Raw genomic sequence first — 25,842 nt, forward strand, 5'->3', positions numbered from 1 at the left:
TTCTGTTCATATGTAAGAAAATTTATATATGCAAACTTTTAAGGACTGATACTCTCATATTTGGTTAAGATTTGACATTTTCAGTTTCATGTGAGCAAGTCACTGACTGCAAATTTAATGAAATTGCAAAGATGTGGAATCAGGTCAGAGGAAAGTGTAAATCTACAGGCAAAATGTCGTGAAACAAGGGTGGTACAGCTAATGATTAGAGAAATTGATATGTTAAGTTTACAAGCCATCAGCTTTACAAAGTCATATTTAAAGGATTTCATTGCTAGATTGTGATACGTACCATTTGCTTTCAATAGGGAGCTACTGGCAGCTAAGGAGCTAACTTGTAATTGCCCTTTGTTAAATTTGTAGGTGACTGGTGCCGTGTTGAAATTAAAGAAAGAGAAAGAAACGGAGAAACCATCAATACAAGACTCATAAGAGGTGTTATTGACTGCTATGGTGAGTAGTATAACTTGTATCAGGTGTCATTCATAAGAGGTGTCATTGCCACTGTGTTTGTTAGCCACATACATAGCAACAGTGTCAGTGAGCCTGTGAATACACACAATGTTGAGGTATTTCGGAATACTGTAAAAGGCTTAATTATTAACGGGGATTAAATTTCGCGCAATTCGCGCAAACACTAAATGCGCGAAATTAAAACACCGCTATTTTATTTGGGGGCGTGGTCAAGAAAGCCTACACAATGGTTGTCACACTACCAGTATTATTAGTAACTCGGCATTCACACACACTCACCACGATCTCTGTCATACACGAATAAAGTTTGATCAACACAAAGAACTGCATCGAACGTGTAATTTATTTTACAACATGAAAAAAGTAATAAACCATAGCAAAATAAAAATATTACAAGGCATGTCAGCATGAAGGAAAATATTGCACCTTTCATATCAGTATCTAAAGAGTTTACAAGTTGTTTACACAAAAGTCAGTTTTGTTTTCAGTCCCCACGGACACAGTCCGGGGGGACTTATAGGTTTGGTCATGTCCGTGCGTGCGTGTGTGCGTGCGTGCGTCGTGCGTGCGTGCGTGCGTCCGTCCGTCCGTTCACGCAGATATCTCAGAGACGCCTGTAGCGATTTGATTCAAACTTGGTACAAGGATTATCATCTATGCCATACATATGCACGTCGATTTGTTTACGATCCGATTCAAAATGGCCGTCTGGCAGCCATTTTGTTTCTGTATTTGATGTCGGTGCGTATGTTCACGCAAATTTCTCAGTGATTCTTAGAGCGATTCCATTCAAACTTGGTACATAGATTACTCTATATGTTATACATATGCACATTGATTTTTAGTTTGATCTGGTCTAAAATGGCTGCGTGGCGGCCATTTTGTTTCCTATATTTACGACTGTACGTTTGTTCACGTAAATTTCTCAGAGATGCCGGGCGCCATTGCATTGAAAGTTAGTACCTATATTAATCCTTATCACATATATATGCACGCCGATTTTTGTAATGATTCGATCATAAATGGCTGTGTGACGGCCGTTTTCTTTCCTGTATTTGATATCCATCCACAGGGGTCCCAGGTATGATCCACAGGGGTTCCAGGATGAAATTAATACTAATGCTGTGTCTATGCATAGGGGCTCATGAATGCAGATATCTGAGATATTCCTGTGCCAATTCTTTTTAAACTTGGTACAAGGATACTACACTATGGCATTCACATGCAGCAGTCTATTATATTGGTATGGCATGCATAATTAGGTCTAATTTGCATAATTCGAGATTAGAGCGCTGTTTCTGGTACAACTGTACCAAATTTGATGAAACTTTGTGCAGATGGTTTTAGTCCCCACAGACACCATCCGGGGGGACTTATAGGTCATGTCCGTGCGTGCGTGCGTGCGTCTGTTCACGCAGACATCTCAGAGATGCCTGGAGCGATTTCATTCAAACTTGTCACAAGGATTACTTCATATGTCATACAGATGCATGTCAATTTGTTTTGTGGTACGATCCAATATGGCTGTCGTGTGGCCATTTTATTACGATTTTTTCATGTATAGAGCCATTACTCAGGCATGTTTCAACCGATTTTATTCAAAGTTGGTACAAGGACATATACCGATGACATAAATATGCACACCAATTTGTTTGTGATGCAATCCAATATGGCTGCCTTACGGCCATTTTTTTAAAATTTTTTTCATGTACAGAGCCATAACTCAGGCATATCTCAACCGATTTTATTCAAAGCTGGTACAAGGACATTGACCTATGTCATACATATGCATGTCAATTTGTTTTGTGATACAATCCAATATGGCTGCTAGGCGGCCATTTTATTACAATTTTTTCATGTACGGAGCCATTACTCAGGCATGTTTCAACAGATTTTATTCAAAGTTGGTACAAGGACATTGACCTATGTCATACATATGCACATTGATTTGTTTTGTGATACGATCCAATAAGGCCGCCATGTGGCCATTTTATTACGATTTTTTCATGTCCTGAACTACAGCTCAGACATGTATCAAGCGAATTTATTCAAAAGTATTTTTATCACAGACCTAATGAAGAGGACTCTATCCTCTCTGAGGACCTGTAATCAAAGTACCCATTAACAAGTGGGGACTGTGTCATCAACGATGACTTGTTCATGTATTCATCACCAAAAGAAAGTTTCGAATCATCAGAATTGAAAATGCACATTACTAGTAAATCACACTGAATAAGCTACAAATCACGTCACCGAAATTCCAAAATAGAAACGGATCAAAGACGGAACTACTGCTGTCACTGATACATAGCGGTGTTTGCTTACACAAAGCCTAAAAGGCAACACTCGGGACACACTGAGAATACGTGAGTTCTTACGCGAAACAGTCCAAAATTCCAGCTTCCCTGAAACCTGCGACAAGTTCGTCGGATCGAGTAGACACTTGCTGGACAGCGGTTACTAACCATTTAGCGTGGAGTGGCTTCAGTTCGGTGAGTCGTAGATCGAGCGTGGTTTCGTTGTCCCCTTCGTTCAACGCCTGACAGACACGGCTACCGTACCAGTGCTGGAACTCTCGCTTGATTAGGTCTTTGAACAGTTTGTTCACAGACAAGTCCATCGGCTGTAGACGATCAGTGCACGCAGCGGGGACAAACACTGGCGAAATATTGTTGTCGTTCAACTTCTTCAGCAGATCTTCACCCCGATGGGCCTTGTACACGTCGAAAATCGCGATACCCCGTTGATCAGCTGGCAGCTCAAGTTTCATTCGGGTTGCTTCGAAGTACGGGATGATGATGTGATCGACGTAACGCATCATCGAGTCATGGTTCGACCAGTGACTCTCGGTGTGGTGAATGTCCCAAGTGTCTGGAAAGTTGTAGACTGGATGGCAACGGTCCGTTTTACCCTGATACAGTAGCTGGGGTGGCAGAAATTCTCCGGATGCAGATGCAGCAAAAACGGCGGTGATCTGTCGTTTGTCGTCAAGACCTGCGATAGAAACTTGACGTGACCCCTCCTCTTCCATCGTCCACTCCCCTGCTGGGATAATCGACACACCCGTCTGGTCCCAGTTCACAATCATGGCAGGAGGGACGTTGTGTTCTGTGACGACATCAGCGATTCTTTGGCAAAAGTTCTCTTTGATTTCAGGAAAGTCTTCAACGCATTTTTTCACCGCCTTCGTGCCTTTTCGCTTCACATAGCCCATCCGCCGCAAAAGTGACTTCGCCCAGTCTGTTGTTAGCTTGATATGACCCCCAAATTCTTGAAGCAGGCTTCTGTTGTTGTGCAAAACGATACCCCGAGCGACAGCGATGCAGACTGACGAGTTCACTACGCCACCTTTGACTCGAAGGCGCCGAATGTAGGATTGAACTTGCGAATCAAGTTCATCGCCGAGAAGTACAGGTCGACCCCTAGATGTTGGTAATGATGTGATGTTTTCCTTCCCACTTCGAACTTCTTTTAGGTACGATTTCTTCATGCTTCTCACGGTGCTTTCACGGATCGGACTATCGAGTTCTTTGCTGAATTTACGTACGGCGTTCATCACACCGTTGTTGATGGCATAGCGAGCGACCTTTGCCCGTGTCTCATCGCTGTAATGCTGGTAGTTGCCACGCTTTCGTTTTCTGTTGGCTGTTGAAATTTCTTCGTTGATGGTGGCAATCGCTTCAGCTGATATGTTACACGCTTTCACATCGCTGTCGTTGTTAGGATCAAGTAGACTTGGTTCGGTGGGAATGGGCAAAGCTGCTTTCTTCAACCACTGTCTAAGAGACATGACTACGGTATTTTTGATCGATTCGTTGGTGATTCTAGTAAGCTGTGTACAGGTCACTGGCTCGTAAGCGAATGAAGTCAGATTCAATTTTTGACTCCATTTATACAATCATTCACTTTCATCTTGCGGCTGTGAAACACTTTCCCTTTGGCGGCCGTGCCGATAGATTGTTTGATCGCTGAAAATCCCTGTAAACACCCGACGCTAATTCAAATACGAAAAAAGGTGTGAAGTGTGACCAACACGTTGCTAACGAGTTATCGCATTTGTGTCATTTGCAGTTTTATTGCGTGAAAAATAACAATAGTCGGGGCGTGAAAATGGGGATCGGCAACACAGCTTTGATCATGCAGTTTAGCAACTTTGATTGTTTGGTAACAACAAACTATCATGGTCAAACCGCGAAATTAAAACACCGCGATAATGCTCAAGATTAAGAATGCGCGAAAATTTAACCCCGCACTTTTTAGTCCTTTTACAGTATAAAAAACTGACAAGTGAGGGACCAAGTGCGGGACATGCAAACTGCAATATACGGCACTCTGAGGGACATCCCACACTGTGTAAAATATGGGGCTCTGAGGAAACGTTCCGCAGGAAATTTAATACAGGACTCTGAGGGACTTGGCACCCCAACGATGTGAATGGGCCAATCATCAAGTACAAAGACACTGGCGGACCAGGGGTTTCATATAGTTTCGAAGTTGGGGGCCAGAAAGGAAAAATAGGCGGCTTGCAGTTGCCATGACCACAAAGCGGTCATCGTAGGGGGAGGGTCCAGGAGGGGTGTTCCGAAGGCCGGAAACCCTGAAAAATGAGCTAAAACTCACTTTTTAGCTCCGCTGTCAGCGACGCGGAGCTTATCAAATAGGTTGATTTTCCGTCGTCGTCGTCCGTCGTCATCATCGTCGTCCGTCGTCGTCCGTCAACAATTGCCTTCTCCTCTGAAACTGCAAGTCCGATTGCTTTGAAATTTTATGTGCAGTTCACTTGGGGTGACCTCACTTAAGTTTGTTCAAATTGTGGTGAAATTTGCATATTTGTATTTTTAAGGCAATTTTTGTCATTTTTGGTAAAAAATTCTTTAAAAATCTTCTCCTTCAAAACTAACAGTCAGATAGCTTTGATATTTGGTACATATGTCCCTAGGGATAATCTATTTCAGATTTGTTCAAATTGTGCAGAAATATGCAAATTTGCATTTTTAAGGCAATTTTTGCCATTTTTGGTCAAAAAATGTATTTCTCAAAAAGTACTCAACTGATAGTTTTGAAATTTGGTATACAGGTTTGTATTGATGAACTAAGTAATATGTATTGAATTTCTGATGAAATCTGTAATGTTGTATTTTTGGGGCAATTTTTGCCATTTTTGGTCAAAAAATGTGTATTTCCAAAACTGCTCATCTGATATCTTTGCAATTTGGTATACAGGTTCCTATAGATTATTTAATTGATATTTATTGAAATTATGATGAAATCTGCAATTTTGTATTTTTGGGCAATTTTTGCCATTTTTTGTCAAAAAATATGTATTTCCAAAACTACTCATCTGATAGCTTTGAAATTTGGTATACAGGTTCCTAAAGATCACCTTAATGATATTTATTGAAATTATGATGACAATTGCAATTTTGTAATTTTGGGGCGATTTTTGCAATTTTTGGTCAAAAAATGTATTTCTCAAAAAGTACTGGTCTGATAGCTTTGAAAATTGGTATAAAGGTTTCTACAGATGAGCTAAGAAATATGTATTGAATTTCTGATAAAATCTGTAATTTTGTATTTTTGGGGCAATTTTTGCCATTTTTGGTCAAAAAATGTGTATTTCCAAAACTACTCATCTGATAGCTTTGAAATTTGGTATACAGGTTTCTATAGATGAACTAAATTTGATCTTTTGAAATTATGGTGAAATCTGCGATTTTTATTTTAGGGGCAATTGTTGCCATTTTCGGTCAGAAAATTTTATTCTCAAAAAACTACTCATCAGATAGCTTTGGTTGACATGTTCTTAGGGATGATCCTATGTGATATATTCAAAGTATGATGAAATCTTCAATTGTGTATTTTTGCAGCTATTTTAGCCACTTTTTTCTGGCCACTGCATTGAGCTATCAAAGATTTCCACCTTCTTCATCAACATGTGTCAAAAATAGTTATTCTCTACATAAACACAGCGGAGCTATATCGGCCGATAGGTCGCTTGTTACAGCTTACAGTCACTTGAATTTCTAGTATTTTCGGGAGAATTGTCAGTCGTGTTCCAGGGCAATTTGTGGTCATATCATAAAAGCCATTTTCATGGGAGATTAGGCCTAAATATGATAATTCATAATTAAAAATGATAAAATGTGGTAATGTTGACGATAATTTGAACAAAGAAAACTAGTCTTTAGAGCCTCTATGCTTTTTAGGAGGTAAACTATAATAATTCACAATTATTAATCTTATAAATTTGATATGTAGATATATTATATAGTGTTACATCTAGACAGGGGGATACGGGATTCCCCTCAGTTGAAATGTTGGCACCCCCAATTAGTTTGTCAAGGGGGACCACTTCCCCCAATGAAATGAGAAACTTTTCATTAATGTATAATGTTATGCTTAAAATTAAGAACCCTGATGTTTGGTATGGGAATCTGTAGATGAAGAACTTTTATACCACTGGGGAGGTAAAGGATAATTTATATAACAATAATGATAAAAAAATGACAATCATTACCCAGTGTTCGAAATAATCGGTGGCAATGGTGGCATTTGCCACCAAAAACTGTCAATCTGCCACCAAAATTTTTTTCTGGTGGTATTTTCTGCCACTAAATTTTGGGTCATCCATGTCATCGATCCTACGGCTTGAATGAAGGAACACTGAAGGAACACGCGTTGTCTGACGGCGGATAAAACTCATTAGCAAAAAAAAACCAAACTAATTGCGACATTTTTGCATGAATGAAAACATAGCGTGAATCCAAACTTGTGATTGGCTAATCTCCATATCGATGACAGCAGCTTTTGTACACTTGACATGTTGTTGTTCTCTGTGATAGCCGCATATGCAGTCATACGGCACAAGATAAAAGCATGTTGTGACATTTTGAAAACAAAGCTAAACTGCAGCTTGCGTGATTTAAATAATAATAAATACTTGCAATTCATTAGCCAGTACAGGGCTCAAAAATTCCTATCGCCTGACGCCCGTTGCTAGTGAATTTTGCGGTCTGGCAATTAAAATCAATATGCTTCCCGTCCGAGGGCAAGTGCACCAGCGGTTGAATTATCTAAGCTCAATTCAAGCTTGAAAACGTATTTCATTAGGTCTGTACACGTCTATATCATTGTAAGTCTTTCAACTCTCAGACGTGTTTCTGAAAACCCTTGAAAATCCGCCCGACATCGCAAAATAATCATTCTTGCTGTTGTAAAACACAAAAAGTCGTAAAAATAGAGTTTTGCGACATGTTCTCTCCGACGACACGGAGTGAACTCACAGTTTTGTATGTGTGCCGTAAAAGTGGTGTGCTCTTGACAGTGGTTGCCATTCTCTTTGTGCAAGTGTATGAGTCGTATGACAGTCGATCGGCTTCACGTGATAGTGTAATTCAGCATGTGCTTTGTAAATGGATGTAAACTTATTCAAAGCCATGGACCTCGGCAATGCTTACTGTTCAACGTAAATCAACACCCAGTTGAAGAAGTACAAGTTTACATCGTAGTCGAAACTGGCTCAGTCGACCAAGGAGGACACATATTGCAGCTACGTAGTGCGTGAGATGCACACAGTTTCAAATTACGTGACCTTGGTTGTTAGGGATCGGCTCTCACTTACAGAAAACAAATCTGCACTGAAGAGTAACGAAAACGAAATTTGAATCTGCTCTCTTGACAAATACATTTATCAATAAACTTTGAAAGACTGCTGTGCTCAGTGAGCAAACATGTAAACAGGTAAAAGGGTTGCAGATGTACATGCATGTGCGTATGCATTGGCAGATAAACACTAGCAGAGCAGTTGTTTGTGATCTCAGCTTGATAATAAAGAGCAGCAGCCAGCCATGCATATTGTAAATCACATAATCTTATTACTCCTATGCAAAGATTTTAATTTGGATTAGGTTGTGGAAAAATTCCAAATTCAAAGATGTTTTCTGGATGGCCAAATCTACAGAAAAGACTAAAGTATTCTCACATTTCTTCTGCGACATTTCAGATTTGGTAATAGTCCTTCATTTTAACAAGATGTAGTTCATATTTGAATCTGTTTTTTCCCTCTTTGAATTCACTTCATATGGCCAAACTCTTGTTCTCTGTTACAAATTACTGGAACAGTTATTAGAAATTTAGGGCGAGTATTTTTCCTCTCGGGCAAGTAAAAATGAAATTCACGTGTCCCACGGTTAGTAAGTTTGAAAAATTTTTTCGAGGCCTGCAGTATGGGTTGACTTTTTGTGACATGTACTCCACCATATTTCCAAGAATTTATAAATTGGACTGAGTATGTGGCAATGACAAAATGTTGTATTATACCGATCACATGATGTGTTAAACTGCCACCAGATTTTTCATAATTGCCACCAGATTTCATATCCGGTGGCAAACTTTGCCACAAGAAATAAAAAAGTATTTCTATCCCTGATTACCATATTCGCAAATAGAATCAAAGACCCTCAAGGTTATTTGACTATGGTATAAGGGTATGCAAAGTAAGAATCTTGATATAGGATATGAAAATTTGTACGTTCAGAAGCTCACATTTGGATTTATACTACTTTTTGTCTCATGCCCATTGTTTGAACTCGACTGTGTAGTTACGATAGCGAACAGTTTATCAAAGAAGCGTATTGATTAATTATGCATTCCAGTTAATGGCTACTGTTTTAAACAAAAGAAGTGTACAAATAACTAGTAAATGGGTACTCTTTTAGACAAAGAAACTGTACTTTGCTGTAAACCAGTACAAAAGGAAAAGTCCGCAAACGGTTAACCACAACAATAGAAAAAAATTACATATTCATGATGGTATCTGCTGAGTTCACTCAAAAAATATGAAAAATGCACATAAAGAAACCCATGTGACGAAAGTATTTTCCGACTACAAAATTTTACAATATTTCAAAATTTTACTTTAAATTACACATCACCTTTCACGATATTCATTATGACAAACAAGTCGGCTGATTTAGTGTCAATCTTGATCGTAGATTGTTCATCGTTAGAGTCTGGTGCTTTACTAATAGTGGCAGTGCTAGATCGTACGTCTTTCAGTTCAGCACTTACATTAATACCTTGGCTGGACGATGTATCGATATAATAAAATTTCATCAATTTCATCATTCGATTTTGGCGGCTGTGAGGCATCCGACACAGCTTAATTAGATCACCACTGGTCTGTTTGTAGTTTCATATTGCCAAACTCCTGTGGCCTGTCCGCACAGCGATCAGTTGCTCGTCAAAGTGGAAACACCCCACTTCGTAGCTCTACGAGTAGCTTTCAGAATACATTCTTGTTGGTATTTGTGGACCGTTCCGTTGTCAACTGGAGGTGGAAAGTGAAATTCTTTTTGGATATTCATTAGTTTGAAATCTCCAGAGTCGTCCACATCTATTCTGTGACAAACAATATTTCAAATCCCAGTTAATTTCCGGCAAGTTAGATTCAGAAAGATGGACTGCCATTGTACTGGTGACACAAACGCCAAGCACAAAGAAAACGTGTGGTGACTAGGTCTGCCGACAAGAAACAGGGATGTAATCGAACCATGAGTGCACGTGGTAGAGCTGCACCTGCGAATTTGAATAATAAACTTACCCAATCATCTACCTGATAGTTTGTTGTTTTCTATTCGGCATCTGTTTGTCAGTTTAATTATGAATAAATGTAAATGATTTCAGATTTCAGCTGCATTGTTTGGCATTTGAATTTGCCCCATGAGTGTACATTGTGATGTAAAAGACTTATGTAACTTCAGCAAGTCGTACATAATTTTAAAGAATGTTGGCTTTCCAAAAATGTCGCCGAAAACTCGCCAAAATCGCAGTATAAATGGGGTATAGTCCTCGTACTCGGAGGTTTACCAGGAATAGCAGACACTTTTGGGGTCTCAGTCTGGTAAAAGTCTTCGACGCGTAGTAAACCTCCTCGTACTCTTACTATAACTGCCATTTAACATGACGATCGCTTTTGAAGTGAATTTAGAGGTCTGATCGTATCTTAGCCCTGGATCGAAGTTTGAGGTCGAACCTCGGGACTGACTGGTGTAAAGCAGTACCTAGGTTTGGCCTTTGGCTTTCGATCGACTATCCAAGCAACCGTCACGCTCTATGCACCACCTGCACGTACCTGTGATCGATATCAGTTCACTTCACTAAAGCAACCTAGCAGCCAATATAGCTCTGCTGTGTATATAGATAATAACTATTTTTGACACATGTTGAGGAAGAAGGTGGAAATCTTTGATAGCTCAATGCAGTGACGAGAAAAAAGTGGCTAAAATAAGCTGCAAAATTACACAATTGAAGATTTCATCATACTTTGAATATATCACATCAGATCATCCCTAGGAACATGTCAACCAAAGCTATCTGATGAGTTGTTTTGGAGAATAAAATTTTCTGACCAAAATGGCAGCAATTGCCCCAAAAAATAAAAATTGCAGATTTCATCATAATTTCAAAAACTCAAATTTAGTTCATCTATAGAAACCTGTATACCAAATTTCAAAGCTGTCAGACCAGTACTTTATGAGAAACACATTTTTTGACCAAAAAATGGCCAAACATTGCCCCAAAATTACAAAATTGCAGATTTCATCATAATTTCAATAAATATCATTTAGTTCATCTATAGAAACCGGTATACCAAATTTCAAAGCTATCAGATGAGTAGTTTTGGAAATACACATGTTTTGACCAAAAATGGCAAAAATTGCCCCCAAATACAAAATTACAGATTTCATCAGAAATTCAATATATTACTTAGTTCATCTGTATAAACCTGTATACCAAATTTCAAAGCTGTCAGACCAGTATTTTATGAGAAACACATTTTTTGACCAAAAAATGGCCAAACATTGCCCCAAAATTACAGATTTCATCACAATTTCAATAAATATCATCAAGGTGATCTGTAGGAACCTGTATGCCTAATTGCAAAGCTATCAGATGAGAAGTTTTGGAAATACACATTTTTTGACCAAAAAATGGCAAAATTGCCCCAAAAATACAAAATTGCAGATTTCATCATAATTTCAATAAATATCATGTAGGTCATCTGTAGGAAGCTGTATACCAAATTTCAAAGCTATCAGATGAGTAGTTTTGGAAATACACTTTTTTTGGACCACAAATGGCAAAAATTGCCCCAAATATACAAAATTACAGATTTCATCAAAAATTCAATATATATTACTTAGTTCATTATAGAAACCTGTATACCAAATTTCAAAACTATCAGACCAGTACTTTTTGAGAAATACATTTTTTGACCAAAAAATGGCAAAAATTGCCTTAAAAATACAAACATGCAAATTTCACAGCGATTTGAAAAAATCTGACTGAAGTCACCCTAAGTAAACTGCATATGAAATTTAAAAGCAATCGGACAAGCGGTTTTAGAGAAGATTTTTTTACCAAAAACACCAAAAATTGCCCCAAAAATAGAAATATGCAAATTTCACCACGATTTGAACAAACTTAAGTGAGGTAAGCCCAAGTGAACTGCATATAAAATTTCAGAGCAATTGGACTTGCAGTTTCAGAGGAGAAGGCAATTGTTGACGGACGACGATGGTCGACGATGACAGACGACGACTTAAAATCAACCTATTTGATAAGCTCCACGTTGCTGACAGCAGAGCTAACTAGAAAAGCATACATCCAACAGTACACCGTACACGGTAATTGCACGTGTACTGTACATGACAAGTCAAGAGTTAGAAAATATCTTTGTGAAAAATGCAAAGATATAATCGTCATTGGATAATAATACATTTTGTGTCAGAATTTTAAAACTTCAGTAGTCGTGTGAAAGCCGACATGTGACGACGGCAGAACTGCTATGTGTATCTTTGTTGTCCAATCCATGCCAAAATTACTACCTTGATTTTACAACTTGACATGCAACTATGTTTTCTATTCCACTGCTCAATATGCTATTCCACTGCTCCGTATCCTATTCCACAACTGTGTATGCTATTTTTAGCTCCGCTGTCAGCGACGCGGAGCTTATCAAATAGGTTGATTTTCCGTCGTCGTCGTCCGTCGTCGTCCGTCAACAATTGCCTTCTCCTCTGAAACTGCAAGTCCAATCGCTTTGAAACTTTATATGCACTTCACTTGGGGTAACCTCACTTCAGTTTGTTCAAATCGTGGTGAAATTTGCATATTTGTATTTTTGGGCATTTTTTAGCTCCGCTGTCAGCGACGCGGAGCTTATCAAATAGGTTGATTTTCCGTCGTCGTCTGTCGTCCGTCGTCCGTCGTCGTCGTCGTCCGTCGTCCGTCGTCGTCCGTCAACAATTGCCTTCTCCTCTGAAACCGCAAGTCCAATTGCTTTGAAATTTTATATGCAGTTCACTTGGGATGACCTGACTTAAGTTTGTTCAAATCGTGGTGAAATTTGCATATTTGTATTTTTGGGGCATTTTTTGGTGTTTTTGGTAAAAAAATCTTCTTCTCTGAACCGCTTTGTCGATTGCTTTAAAATTTATATGCAGTTTACTTAGGGTGACTTCAGTCAGATTTGCATATTTGTATTTTTAAGGCAATTTTTGTCATTTTTGGTAAAAAATCTTTAAAAATCTTCTTCTTCAAAACTACCAGTCAGATAGCTTTGATATTTGGTACATATGTCCCTAGGGATGACCTATTTCAGATTTGTTAAATTGTGCAGAAATATGCAAATTTGTATTTTTAAGGCAATTTTTAGCTCCCATAGCCATATGTATATATGGCAATGGAAGCTATTCTTATAGGCTAGGGAAATGTCTGTATGTATGTATGTCTGTATGTCTGTATGTCTGTATGTCTGTCCGTCAACATCAAAAACTCCAAAACCGCTGTACATTTCATCTTGATATTTGGTGTGTACATGGATGATGGGCTGTAGATGAGATTTTGTTCAAATGAAGTTGTCATTGCCAAAAATATGCAAATTAAGTGAAAAAATGTAAAAACAGTCAAAATTGAAAAAACTCAATAACCACTGAGCATTTCATTTTGATATTTGGTGTGTACATGGATGATGGGCTGTAGATGAGATTTTGTTCAAATGAAGTTGTCATTGCCAAAAATATGCAAATTAAGTGAAAAAATGTAAAAACAGTCAAAATTGAAAAAACTCAATAACCACTGAGCAGATTACATGAAAAATTAGCATGTAAGTACTTTGGGCTGACATGAAATAATTGTGCACATCTTGGGTCAGTATCTTGGACTTGCTATTTTTCATGAATTTTTTTGTAATTTTCTCCCATTTTTGGTCAAAAAATCTCCTGCTCTGAAACCACAAGTCCGATTGATTTGAAACTTGGTATGGAAGTGCATAGGAGTGACCTTTCCCAAATTTGGGCAAATCGTGGTGAAATTTGCATATTTTTAGTTTACACGTCCATAGACTCCCATGTATAAGGCAGATCTCCATAGACTCCCATGTATAAGGCCACGAAAAATAAAAATTTAGTTTCTCATCGTATTCATATTGCAAAAAGGATGCAGTGACAAAATTTTTAGTCCCCACGGATGAAGTCCAGTGAGCTTATAGATTGGGTCATGTCCGTCTGTTCGTCATCCGTGAGTCCATCCATTCACGCAGATATCTCGGATATTTTGACAAAATGTCATGTGACCTTGATGACCTTTGATCTCAAATATACATATTTGTCCATAACTCAGTAACCACAAGTGCTACCAGCCTTCATGTATGGTATGATGGGACACCTTATGACGCCACATATTGTACCTCATTAATTATGCGCATATCTAATTTTGAGCGAGCCAATAGAGCTAGAGGTCTGATTTTGGTATATAGGGATAACTTAGCAAAGCAATTTTTTGACAAAATGTCACATGACCTCGGTGACCTTTGACCTCAAATATACATATTTGTCCATAACTCAGTAACCACAAGTGCTACAGCCTTCATGTATAGTATGATGGGACACCTTGTGACGCCACATACTGTACCTCATTAATTATGCGCATATCTAATTTTGAGCGAGCCAATAGAGCTAGAGGTCTGATTTTTGGTATATAGGGATAACTTAGCAATACAATATTTTTGACAAAATGTCACGTCTCCTCAGTGACCTTAGACCTCAAATATACATATTTGTCCATAACTCAGTAACCACAAGTGCTACAGCCTTCATGTATGGTATGATGGGACACCTTATGACGCCACATATTGTACCTCAATAATTATGCGCATATCTAATTTTGAGCGAGCCAATAGAGCTAGAGGTCTGATTTTTGGTATATAGGGATAACTTAGCAATACAATTTTTTTGACAAAATGTCACGTGACCTCGGTGACCTTTGACCTCAAATATACATATTTGTCCATAACTCAGTAACCACAAGTGCTACACCCTTCATGTATGGTATGATGGGACAGCTTATGACGCCACATATTGTACCTCATTAATTATGCACATATCTAATTTTGAGGGAGCCAATAGAGCTAGAGGTCTGATTTTTGGTATATAGGGATAACTTAGCAATACAATTTTTTTGACAAAATGTCACATGACCTCGGTGACCTTTGACCTCAAATATACATATTTTTCCATAACTCGGTAACCACAAGTGCTACACCCTTCATGTTGGTATGATTGGACACCTTATGACGCCACATACTGTACCTCAATAGTTATGTGCATATCTCATTCTGAGCGAGCCAATAGAGCTGGATGTCTGATTTTGGTATATAGGGATAACTATAGGAGAGAAATTTTTGACCAAATGTCATGTGACCTCGATGACCTTTTACCTAAAATATATGTTTATGTCAATAAATAAGTAACCACAAGTGCTATGTCCTTTGTATTTAGTAGGATGGGAGACCTTATGACAACACACGCTTTACCTCATTAATTATGTACACATCTAATTCTGGGCAAGCGAATAGAGCTAGAGATCTGATTTTTTGGCATATAGGGATTAATTAGCAATATAATTTTTTTTTCAAAATGTCATGTGACCTCGATGACCTTTGACCTTGATTATACATATATATGCATATTTCAGTAACCACAAGTTCTATACCCTCCAATTTTGATAGGATATTAGACCTTAAGATGTCACATCTTGTACCTCATTTATAATGCGCATATGTATTTCTTGGCTGGCCAATACTGCTAGAGGTCTGATCTTTTTTCCCGATTTAGAACCATAACTTAGACATGCCTGATGTGTTTCAAATTGGGAACAACGACATAGACCTATGTGCCCATAGATCTCAACATATACACTCCAGTGATACTTCTTAATGACCACATTTTCCTGCCCCATCAAGACTCATACTCCTATTACAAGTGGGGACTATGTCATTGTAAATGACTTGTTGAGTAATGGTTGTATCACAGTATTCGATATATCTAATTCTGTATTTTTTCCATTTATATTCTGAATAATTACATTAAACATATTTCACTGTCTCCAGTACATTTCATTTAAGTATTTTCACTTCATGCACTTTATCCCTTTCACACATGTTCAAATATCTGACCAGAGAACAAACACTAAATAGTCCAGGATGGGAGCTACAGTGTCATTGACGCTATTTTTGCCATTTTTGGTCAAAAAATGTATTTCTCAAAAAGTACTCAACTGATAGTTTTGAAATTTGGTATACAGGTTTGTATTAATAAACTAAGTAATATATATTGAATTTCTGATGAAATCTGTAATTTTGTATTTTTGGGGCAATTTTTGCCATTTTTTGGTCAAAAAATGTGTATTTCCAAAACTACTCATCTGATAGCTTTGCAATTTGGTATACAGGTTCCTACCGGTGAACTTAATGATATTTATTGAAATTATGATGTAATCTGCAATTTTGTATTTTTGGGGCAATTTTTGCCAATTTTGGTCAAAAAATGTGTATTTCCAAAACTACTCATCTGATAGCTTTGCAATTTGGTATACAGGTTCCTACAGATCATCTTAATGATGTTTATTGAAATTATGATGAATATTGCAATTTTTTATTTTGGGGGCGATTTTTGCAATTTTGGTCAAAAAATGTGTTTCTCAAAAAGTATGGTCTGATAGCTTTGAAAATTGGTATAAAGGTTTCTACAGATGAGCTAAGTAATATATATATAATTTCTGATGAAATCTGTAATTTTGTATTTTTGGGGCAATTTTTGCCATTTTGGTCAAAAAATATGTATTTCCAAAACTACTCATCTGATAGCTTTGAAATTTGGTATACAGGTTTCTATAGATAAACTAAGTGATATTTATTGAAATTATGATGAAATCTGCAATTTTGTATTTTTGGGGCAATTTTTTCCGTTTTTGGTCAAAAAATGTGATTCTCAAAAAGTACTGGTCTAACAGCCTTGAAATTTGGTATACAGGTCTCTATAGATGAACTGAATTTGATCTTTTGAAATTATGATGAAATCTGCGATTTTTATTTTTGGGGCAATCGTTGCCATTTTTGGTCAGAAAATTTTATTCTCAAAAAACTACTCATCAGATAGCTTTGGTTGACATGTTCTTAGGGATTGTCCGATGTGATATATTCAAAGTATGATGAAATCTTCAATTGTGTATTTTGCAGCTATTTTAGCCACTTTTTTCTGGCCACTGCATTGAGCTATCAAAAATTTCCACCTTCTACATCAACATGTGTCAAAAATAGTTATTCTCTACATAAACACAGCGGAGCTATATCGGCCGCTAGGTCGCTTGTTGGTGTTTTTGGTAAAAAAATCTTCTTCTCTGAAACCGCTTGTCCGATTGCTTTGAAATTTGATATGCAGTTTACTTAGGGTGACTTCAGTCAGATTTGTTCAAATTGTGGTGAAATTTGCATATTTGTATTTTTAAGGCAATTTTTGTCATTTTTGGTAAAAAAATCTTTAAAAATCTTCTTCTTCAAAACTACCAGTCAGATAGCTTTGATATTTGGTACATATGTCCCTAGGGATGATCTATTTCAGATTTGTTCAAATTGTGCAGAAATATGCAAATTTGCATTTTTTAGGCAATTTTTGCCATTTTTGATCAAAAAATGTATTTCTCAAAAAGTACTGGTCTGATAGTTTTGAAATTCAGTATACAGGTTTCTATAGATGTACTAAGTAATAGTATACAGGTTTCTATAGATGAACTAAGTAATATATATTGAATTTCTGATGAAATCTGTAATTATGTATTTTTGGGGCAATTTTTGCCATTTTTGGTCAAAAAATGTGTATTTCCAAAACTACTCATCTGATAGCTTTGCAATTTTGTATGTACATGTTCCTACAGATCACCTTAATTATATTTATTGAAATTATGATGAAATCTGCAATTTTGTAATTTTGGGCAATTTTTGCCATTTATGGTCAAAAAATGTATTTTTCGAAAAGTACTGGTCTGATAGTTTTAAAATTTGGTATACAGGTTTCTATAGATGAACTAAGTAATATGTATTGAATTTCTGATGAAATCTGTAATTTTGTATTTTTGGGGCAATTTTTGCCATTTTTGGTCAAAAAATGTGTATTTCCAAAACTACTCATCTGATAGCTTTGCAATTTTGTATACACGTTCCTACAGATCACCTTAATGATATTTATTGAAATTATGATGAAATCTGCAATTTTGTAATTTTGGGCAATTTTTGCCATTTTTGGTCAAAAAATGTGTTTCTCAAAAAGTACTGGTCTGAAAGCTTTGAAATTTGGTATACAGGTTTCTACAGATGAGCTAAGTAATATATATTGAATTTCTGATGAAATCTGTAATTTTGTATTTTTGGGCAACTTTAGCCATTTTTGGTCAAAAAATGTGTTTCTCAAAAAGTACTCATCTGATAGCTTTGAAATTTGGTATACAGGTTTCTATAGATGAACTAAATGATATTTATTGAAATTATGATGAAATCTGCAATTTTGAATTTTTTGGGCAATTTTAGCCATTTTTGGTCAAAACATATGTTTCTCAAAAGGACTCGTCTAACAGCTTTGAAATTTGGTATACAGGTTTCTATAGATGAACTAAATTTGATCTTTTGAAGTTATGATGAAATCTGCAATTTTTTTTTTGGGGGGGGGCAATTGTTGCCATTTTTGGTCAGAAATTTTATTCTCAAAAAACTACTTATCAGATAGCTTTGGTTGACATGTTCTTAGGGATGATCCGATGTGATATATTCAAAATATGATGAAATCTTCAATTGTGTATTTTTGCAGCTATTTTAGCCACTTTTTTCTGGCCACTGCATTGAGCTATCAAAGATTTCCACCTTCTTCATCAACATGTGTCAAAAATAGTTATTCTCTACATAAACACAGCGGAGCTATATCGGCTGCTAGGTCGCTTGTTATGTTCTATTTTACAATTCTGTATGCTGTTCTGAATTTCATTGGACAACACAACATGCCATTCCAAATTCTATTTCACAACTCAACATGCTGTTCTGCATTTCATTTGACAACAAAACACAACATGCCATGATTCTAAATTCTATTTCATAATTCAACATGCTGTTCTGAATTTCATTTGACAACACAACATGCCATTCCAAATTCTATTTCATAATTCAACATGCTGTTCTGAATTTCATTTGACAACACAACATGCCATTCCAAATTCTATTTCACAACTCAACATGCTGTTCTGAATTTCATTTGACAACAAAACACAACATGCCATTCTAAATTCTATTTCACAACTCAACATGCTGTTCTGAATTTCATTTGACAACACAACATGCCATTCCAAATTCTATTTCACAATTCAACATGCTGTTCTGAATTTCATTTGACAACAAAACACAACATGCCATTCTAAATTCTATTTCACAATTCAACATGCTGTTCTGTTTTTGACAACAAAACACAACATGCCATTCTAATTTCTATTTCACAATTCAACATGCTGTTCTGAATTTCATTTGACAACAAAACATGCCATTCCAAATTCTATTTCACAATTCAACATGCTGTTCTGAATTTCATTTGACAACAAAACACAACATGCCATTCTAAATTCTATTTCATAATTCAACATGCTGTTCTGAATTTCATTTGACAAAACAACATGCCACACCGAATCATATTTCATGATTCCACATCCAATTCTAGACCTAGCTCTGCATGGCAGGGCTGTGTGTTACTGGTGTTATACGGCCTCCCACCACAACCCTGCAGACTGCTATAGGCAAAACCATTGGCAGCTCTTCGGAAATACGGCGCGCAGTTTCTCCGTCGAAAACAGCCGATTTTTAACCCAAAACCTGCATTGATATTTGTTTTTGAGCGCACCCATCTCGCCTAGGTACACGATGTGCTCAGCCATGCTTGTAAACTTACACAAAGCCTACTTTTCAACTAGACTTTGACATGATTTTGCCAGACAGGTTTATGGGTGTGATGGGGTTTATGGTCGTTATGGTTACTTGCAGTCATGTACATGTTATGAAAAAACATACTGAGAACATGGGACTATAGTGGGCTCGTAAAACCAGAGGCGTCTCACTTATTTCTTTTCAGCATATATGATGTGAGAGTTTTAAAACACCGTGTAGTCAGGGTGAAACCAGCAGAGTAACTCTTCAAACAAATGTTCCGACACGACCAAATCATTTACCTTTGATCTGAGTGAACATCTGAGTGAAAATGTTGATGGCAGATTTTAGGCTACGCCATGAACTCAACGAAAATCGGTTGATGAAAGACAAGTATTCGCCTTGTCTGATGAAGTGAGCGATGTTAAATGCAAGCTACGATCAGGCAGAGGAAGAAATGCGAGATGCGTTATGAATGGTCATTATACGGTAAAAGCAAACAGTAAACCTGCTCTGTGGAAGTGAATCAGAAAAAAAAGCATATTTATTTCTGAGGTCAAGGTACCAATCATTTACATCAGAGTCAGAGTCATCGTCATCGTCGATTATTGTACTCCAATGAAGTTTGAGTACAACTAAGACATGAAACATATCTATACATTATTTGGTGTTATGTATAGGTCAGGGTGCCGATAACGTGCTGTACAATGCCAACACTGAAAAACTCGTCCACGCTTTCATTACATCTAGACTGGACTACTGCAATGCTGTTCTGTATGGGCTTCCAATAAAAGAGTTGCAAAAACTACAACGAGTCCAGAATACAGCCGCTAGACTTGTCGTCAGGAGCAGGAAATATGATCATATCTCTCCTGTATTATGTGATCTCCACTGGTTGCCTGTGAAGAAGCGCATTGACTATAAAATTCTACTTACTGTCTACAAGGCTTTAAACAATTCATGTGCATCGTATATCACTGAACTCCTCTCTTTGAAAAGGTGTCACGAAGTTTGCGATCCAACCACAATGCTACATTGACTGTTCAGCGTTTTGCAACCTCTACTTACGGTGAACGGGCTTTCTCTGTGGCAGGTCCAAAATTATGGAATTCTATTCCTTTTAAAATCAGATCCGCTGTATCAATTGGATCTTTTAAATCTCAGCTTAAAACTTTTCTTTTTACCAATTCTTAATGGTTTTTTTAGCTACTATAGACTATAGTCTATAGAAGCTATTGGGATGGGTATCCGTCCGGCGTCCGTCGTCAGTCTGTATGTATGTATGTATGTATGTATGTATGTATGTATGTCCGTTTGTGAGGCGTCCGTCCACTCAAATATCTTGAGAACTGCAGTACTTACTAGTTTGATATTTTGTTGCGTAAATGAAAAATATGATTTTCAGAAACTGTTTTTTTTAATTTTTTGATATTGTTGAAAATATGCAAATTAACACCAAAAAAGGCGTTTTTGGTAAAAAATCTTCTTCTTCATAACCGCTGGTCAGACAGCTTTGTTATTTGGTATACAGGTCCCTAGGGATAACCCAACTTAGATTTGTTGAAATTGTGATGAAATATGCAAATGTGTATTTTTAAGGAATTTTTTGTCATTTTTGGTCAAATTTGACTTACATTGTATGTAATTCTTGTACTGTATAAACCCTATCAATTCACCCAGAAAAAAATGATTAATATGATTTTAAATAATTGAATTAATTAGGAAATCATCAAAGCCAAAATAATTTTAGTGTAGAATTATTAGAAAGTTCAACTTTTTTGACAGTTCAAAGTGAAATGCTTACCATCTTGGAGGATTAAAACACATAAAGGCAACTTTCCTGAATCGCAATTTGACATATTCTGAACCATCATTTATTGTGCCCTGTATGTTATCTAAAGGAAATTGTTCATAATAGTTTATCATGATAGGGTGGTCAAATAAATAGAGATAGAGAGAGGTCTAATTCCATTTATGGTTGACTTGGTAAGGATAAAATAAAATTACTTTTTGAGGAAAAAAATAGATGGTCATTAAAAGAGTGGTCAAAGTGATAGGGTTTTTATGGTAAAGCTGGGCTGTAAGATTCCTCATGTGCTATTTATAGCAATTATGCAATCTGTGTAAACAGTGCAATGAAAGTGTGACATGATTCCTTATAATGCTTTTGATGACCTTGAACTTCTTAAGTTTCAAACATTTGTCTCTTCTGTGTGCTTTCTCTGATTACCTACAGGCTCAACTTATTCAACAGAACTTATTTGCAATGTTAATTTGAGAGTTAAAATGTGCTTGGTTAATAGGATGAAAATACAGATAAAGATAACCAGCTGAAGATTCTTTATAACCTGACAGATATGCTGTTTTTTATGACGTAAATCTTGATAAGCAAGTCTTGTTTACTTTAATTAGAATGTAATTAACTCTCGTTTATTAGCTACTATAGACTAATATAGTCTATAGAAGCTATTGGGATGGGTATCCGTCCGCCGTCAGTCTGTATGTATGTATGTATGTATGTACATTTGTGAGGCGTCCGTCCACTCAGATATCTTGAGAACCGCAGTACTTACTGATTTGATATTTGTTGTGTAGATAAAATATATGATTTTGAGAAATTTTTTATTAATTTTTTATATTGTTAAAGTGTGCAAATTAGCACCAAAAAGGCGTTAAAAAGGCGTTTTTGGTAATAAATCTTCTTCTTCATAACCACTGGTCAGACAGCTTTAATCTTTGGTATACAGGTCCCTAGGGATAACCCAACTTAGATTTGTTGAAATTGTGATGAAATATGCAAATCTGTATTTTTAAGGAATTTTTTTCCATTTTTGGTCAGGCCATCCTGAAATGAGCTATCAAAGATATCCACCTTCTTCATCAATACATGTGTCACAAAAGGTTATTCTCTACATAACACAGCAGAGCTCTGTCAACTGTTGGATCGCTTGTTTTTTCAAAACCGCTGGTCAGACAGCTATTTGGTTTACAGGTCCCTAGGATGACCTTAGTGAGATAATTTCATACAGTCAGGAAATATTTAATTTTGTATCCATGTCTATAGTAGCTTCAGGGACTTTGGCCCTATTGTTTTTAATGTAATTATACTGAACTGTTTTGTTAAAGTTTAATGTACGTGTATTTTACCTGGTTTTGTAAAGCGCATAGAGACTTAATGTATAATGCGCTGATAAGAACTAATTTTAGCTACTATAGACTATAGTCTATAGAAGCTATTGGGATGGGTATCCGTTCGGCGTCAGTCTGTATGTATGTATGTATGTATGTATGTATGTCTGTTTGTGAGGCGTCCGTCCACCAAATATCTTACTGATTTGATATTTGTTGTGTAGATGAAAAATATGATTTTGAGAAATTTTTTTTTTAATTTTTTGATATTGTTTGAAAATAGGCAAATTAATGCCAAAAAGGCGTTTTTGGTAAAAATCTTCTTCTTCATAACCGCTGGTCAGACAGCTTTGTTATTTGGTGTACAGGTCCCTAGGATAACCCAACTTAGATTGTTCAAATTGTGATGAAATATGCAAATCTGTATTTTTAAGGAATTTTTTTGTCATTTTTGGTCAAAATTGACTTACATTGTATGTAATTCTTGTACTGTATAAAACCTATCAATTCACCCAGAAAAAAATTATTAAAATGAGTTTAAATAATTGAATTAATTAGGAAATCATCAAAGCCAAAATAATTTTAGTGTAGAATTATCAGAAAGTTCAACTTTTTTTGACAGTTCATAGTGAAATGGCTTACCATCTGGGCTAATGTGCAGCACTGAATAAGATCTGACCCAATTGGGTAGCTGAATCTTACCAATATAATGGGGCCGACTTGCAGCGATTTCGAAGCTGTTATCCAATTGGTTGGCAGAATCTTACCGTTATAATGAAATAATACAAATAAACTCCCTAAGTTGCTGTGAATAGTGACAATCGACCAATCAGATATAACCTTGCAAACACGCTGCGAGTCAGCTGATATAATGAAAACAATACAATAGACTCCCTAAGTGGCTGTGAATAGTGAAAATGGACCGATCAGAGAAAGAGCTTATTCAAGCTGCACATCAGCAGTACCATCTTGGAGGATTAAAACATGTAAAGGCAACTTTCCTGAATCCCAACTTTGACATATTCTGAACCGTCATTTATTGTGCCCTGTATGTTATCTAAAAGAAATTGCTCAAAATAGTTTGTCATGATAGGGTGGTCAAATAAATAGAGATAGAGAAAGTTCTAATTTCCATTTATGGTTGACTTGGTATTAAAGGATAAAATAAAATTACTTTATGAGGAAAAAAATAGAGTGGTCAATTAAAAGAGTGGTCAAAGTGATAGGGTTTTTATGGTAAAGCTGGGCTGTAAGATTCCTCATGTGCTATTTATAGCAATTATGCAATCTGTGTAAACAGTGCAATGAATGTGGTACATGATGCTTTTGATGACCTTGAACTTCTTAAGTTTCAAACATTTGTCTCTTCAGTGTGCTTTCTCTGAGTACGTACAGTCTGAACTTATTCAACAGAACTTACTTACAATGTTAATTTGAAAGTTAAATGAAATTACTGATAAAGGTAACCACCTTAAGATTCTTTATAATCTGACAGATATGCTGTTTTTTATGACGTAAATCTTGATTTAAGGATGTACGAGCGTGCGGCGCGCGTGGAATTTGTCACTTCCCATAGGATTACATTGAAATTTGCTGGAAAATCAATTTCTACTAATGTCATTTTCATGAAAATTTGCACAAAGCTCAGTCTAGAGAAATAAATAATACTGATCAAATAAAATTATATGGTCACCGCGCTAAATTTTGAGATAAACAGCATTGAATTATTTCGTCCATAGAAAATGCATTGGTGAAAAAATGCTGACTCAGCATTTTTTCTCACAAATGGCAAAATTCATGGTCATTTATCTCACAAACGAGCGCGGTGACCCCTATATTTTATCACACATTTTGATAATACTTACAAAGGAGAATCCAAAAATTTACAATTTAAGAAATGACATTACTTTTAATTTTACCGATCGTACATCCTTAAGCAAGTCTTGTTTACTTTAATTAGAATGTAATTAACTCTCGTTTATTAGCTACTATAGACTAATATAGTCTATAGAAGCTATTGGGATGGTATCCGTCCGGCGTGCACCGTCAGTCTGTATGTATGTATGTATGTATGTATGTATGTATGTTTGTATGTGTCCGTCTACTCAAATATCTTGAGAACTGCAGTACTTACTGATTTGATATCTGTTGTGTGGATAAAATATATGATTTTGAGAAACTGTTTTTATTAATTTTTTGATATTGTTGAAAATATGCAAATTAGAGCCAAAAAAGGCGTTTTGGTAAAAAATCTTCTTCATAACCACTGGTGAGACAGCTTTGTTATTTGGTATACAGGTCCCTAGGGATAACCCAACTTAGATTTGTTAAAATATGCAAATCTGTATTTTTACGGATTTTTTTTTTCCATTTTTGGTCAGGCCATCCTGAAATGAGCTATCAAAGATATCCACCTTCTTCATCAATACATGTGTCACAAAAGGTTCTTCTCTACATAACACAGCAGAGCTCTGTCAACTGTTGAGTCGCTTGTTTTTTCAAAACCGCTGGTCAGACAGCTTTAATATTTGGTTTACAAGTCCCTAGGATGACCTTAGTGAGATAATTTCATACAGTCAGGAAATACTTAAGTTTGTATCCATGTCTATAGTAGCTTCAGGGACTTTGGCCCTATGTTTATTATTATTATTATTATTACTGAAAGAAATACCAAAAAAAGCTATATCTGACATACATGATTATGAGACAGTGATACAGGACTCAAAGTTAACATTTTCAGTTTGTCGCATTTTGCCCCCGAGTCAAATTTTAGAGGTAAACCTTAAAAACTCTGGGGCATTTTGTATTGTCACGAAAACTTCAAAAAATAAACTATGACATGCTATGTTTAGACTGCTGTCACAAAGGAAATATCAACTCATATGATGTGGGGAGGTGTCATAAAACTTTAGCCAAGACGAAGAAAATGGTGTCATATATTC

The 25,842-nt window shown here is 36.4% G+C and overlaps 1 long non-coding RNA gene across 1 annotated transcript in view; it reads left to right on the forward strand.

Annotated features, from left to right (window-relative positions):
* The first annotated feature begins 381 nt into the window (after positions 1-381).
* LOC139124784 (uncharacterized) overlaps positions 382-25,842 on the forward strand; it is a 57,410-nt gene continuing 31,949 nt past the window's right edge. Inside the window, exon 1 of the long non-coding RNA XR_011550034.1 lies at positions 382-453. This is a non-coding gene — a long non-coding RNA (uncharacterized lncRNA). The remainder of the gene's footprint in view (positions 454-25,842) is intronic.

Source organism: Ptychodera flava, assembly GCF_041260155.1.
Source record: "Ptychodera flava strain L36383 chromosome 23 unlocalized genomic scaffold, AS_Pfla_20210202 Scaffold_24__1_contigs__length_23054250_pilon, whole genome shotgun sequence".
In the NCBI taxonomy this organism is placed as follows: Eukaryota; Metazoa; Hemichordata; class Enteropneusta; family Ptychoderidae; genus Ptychodera; species Ptychodera flava.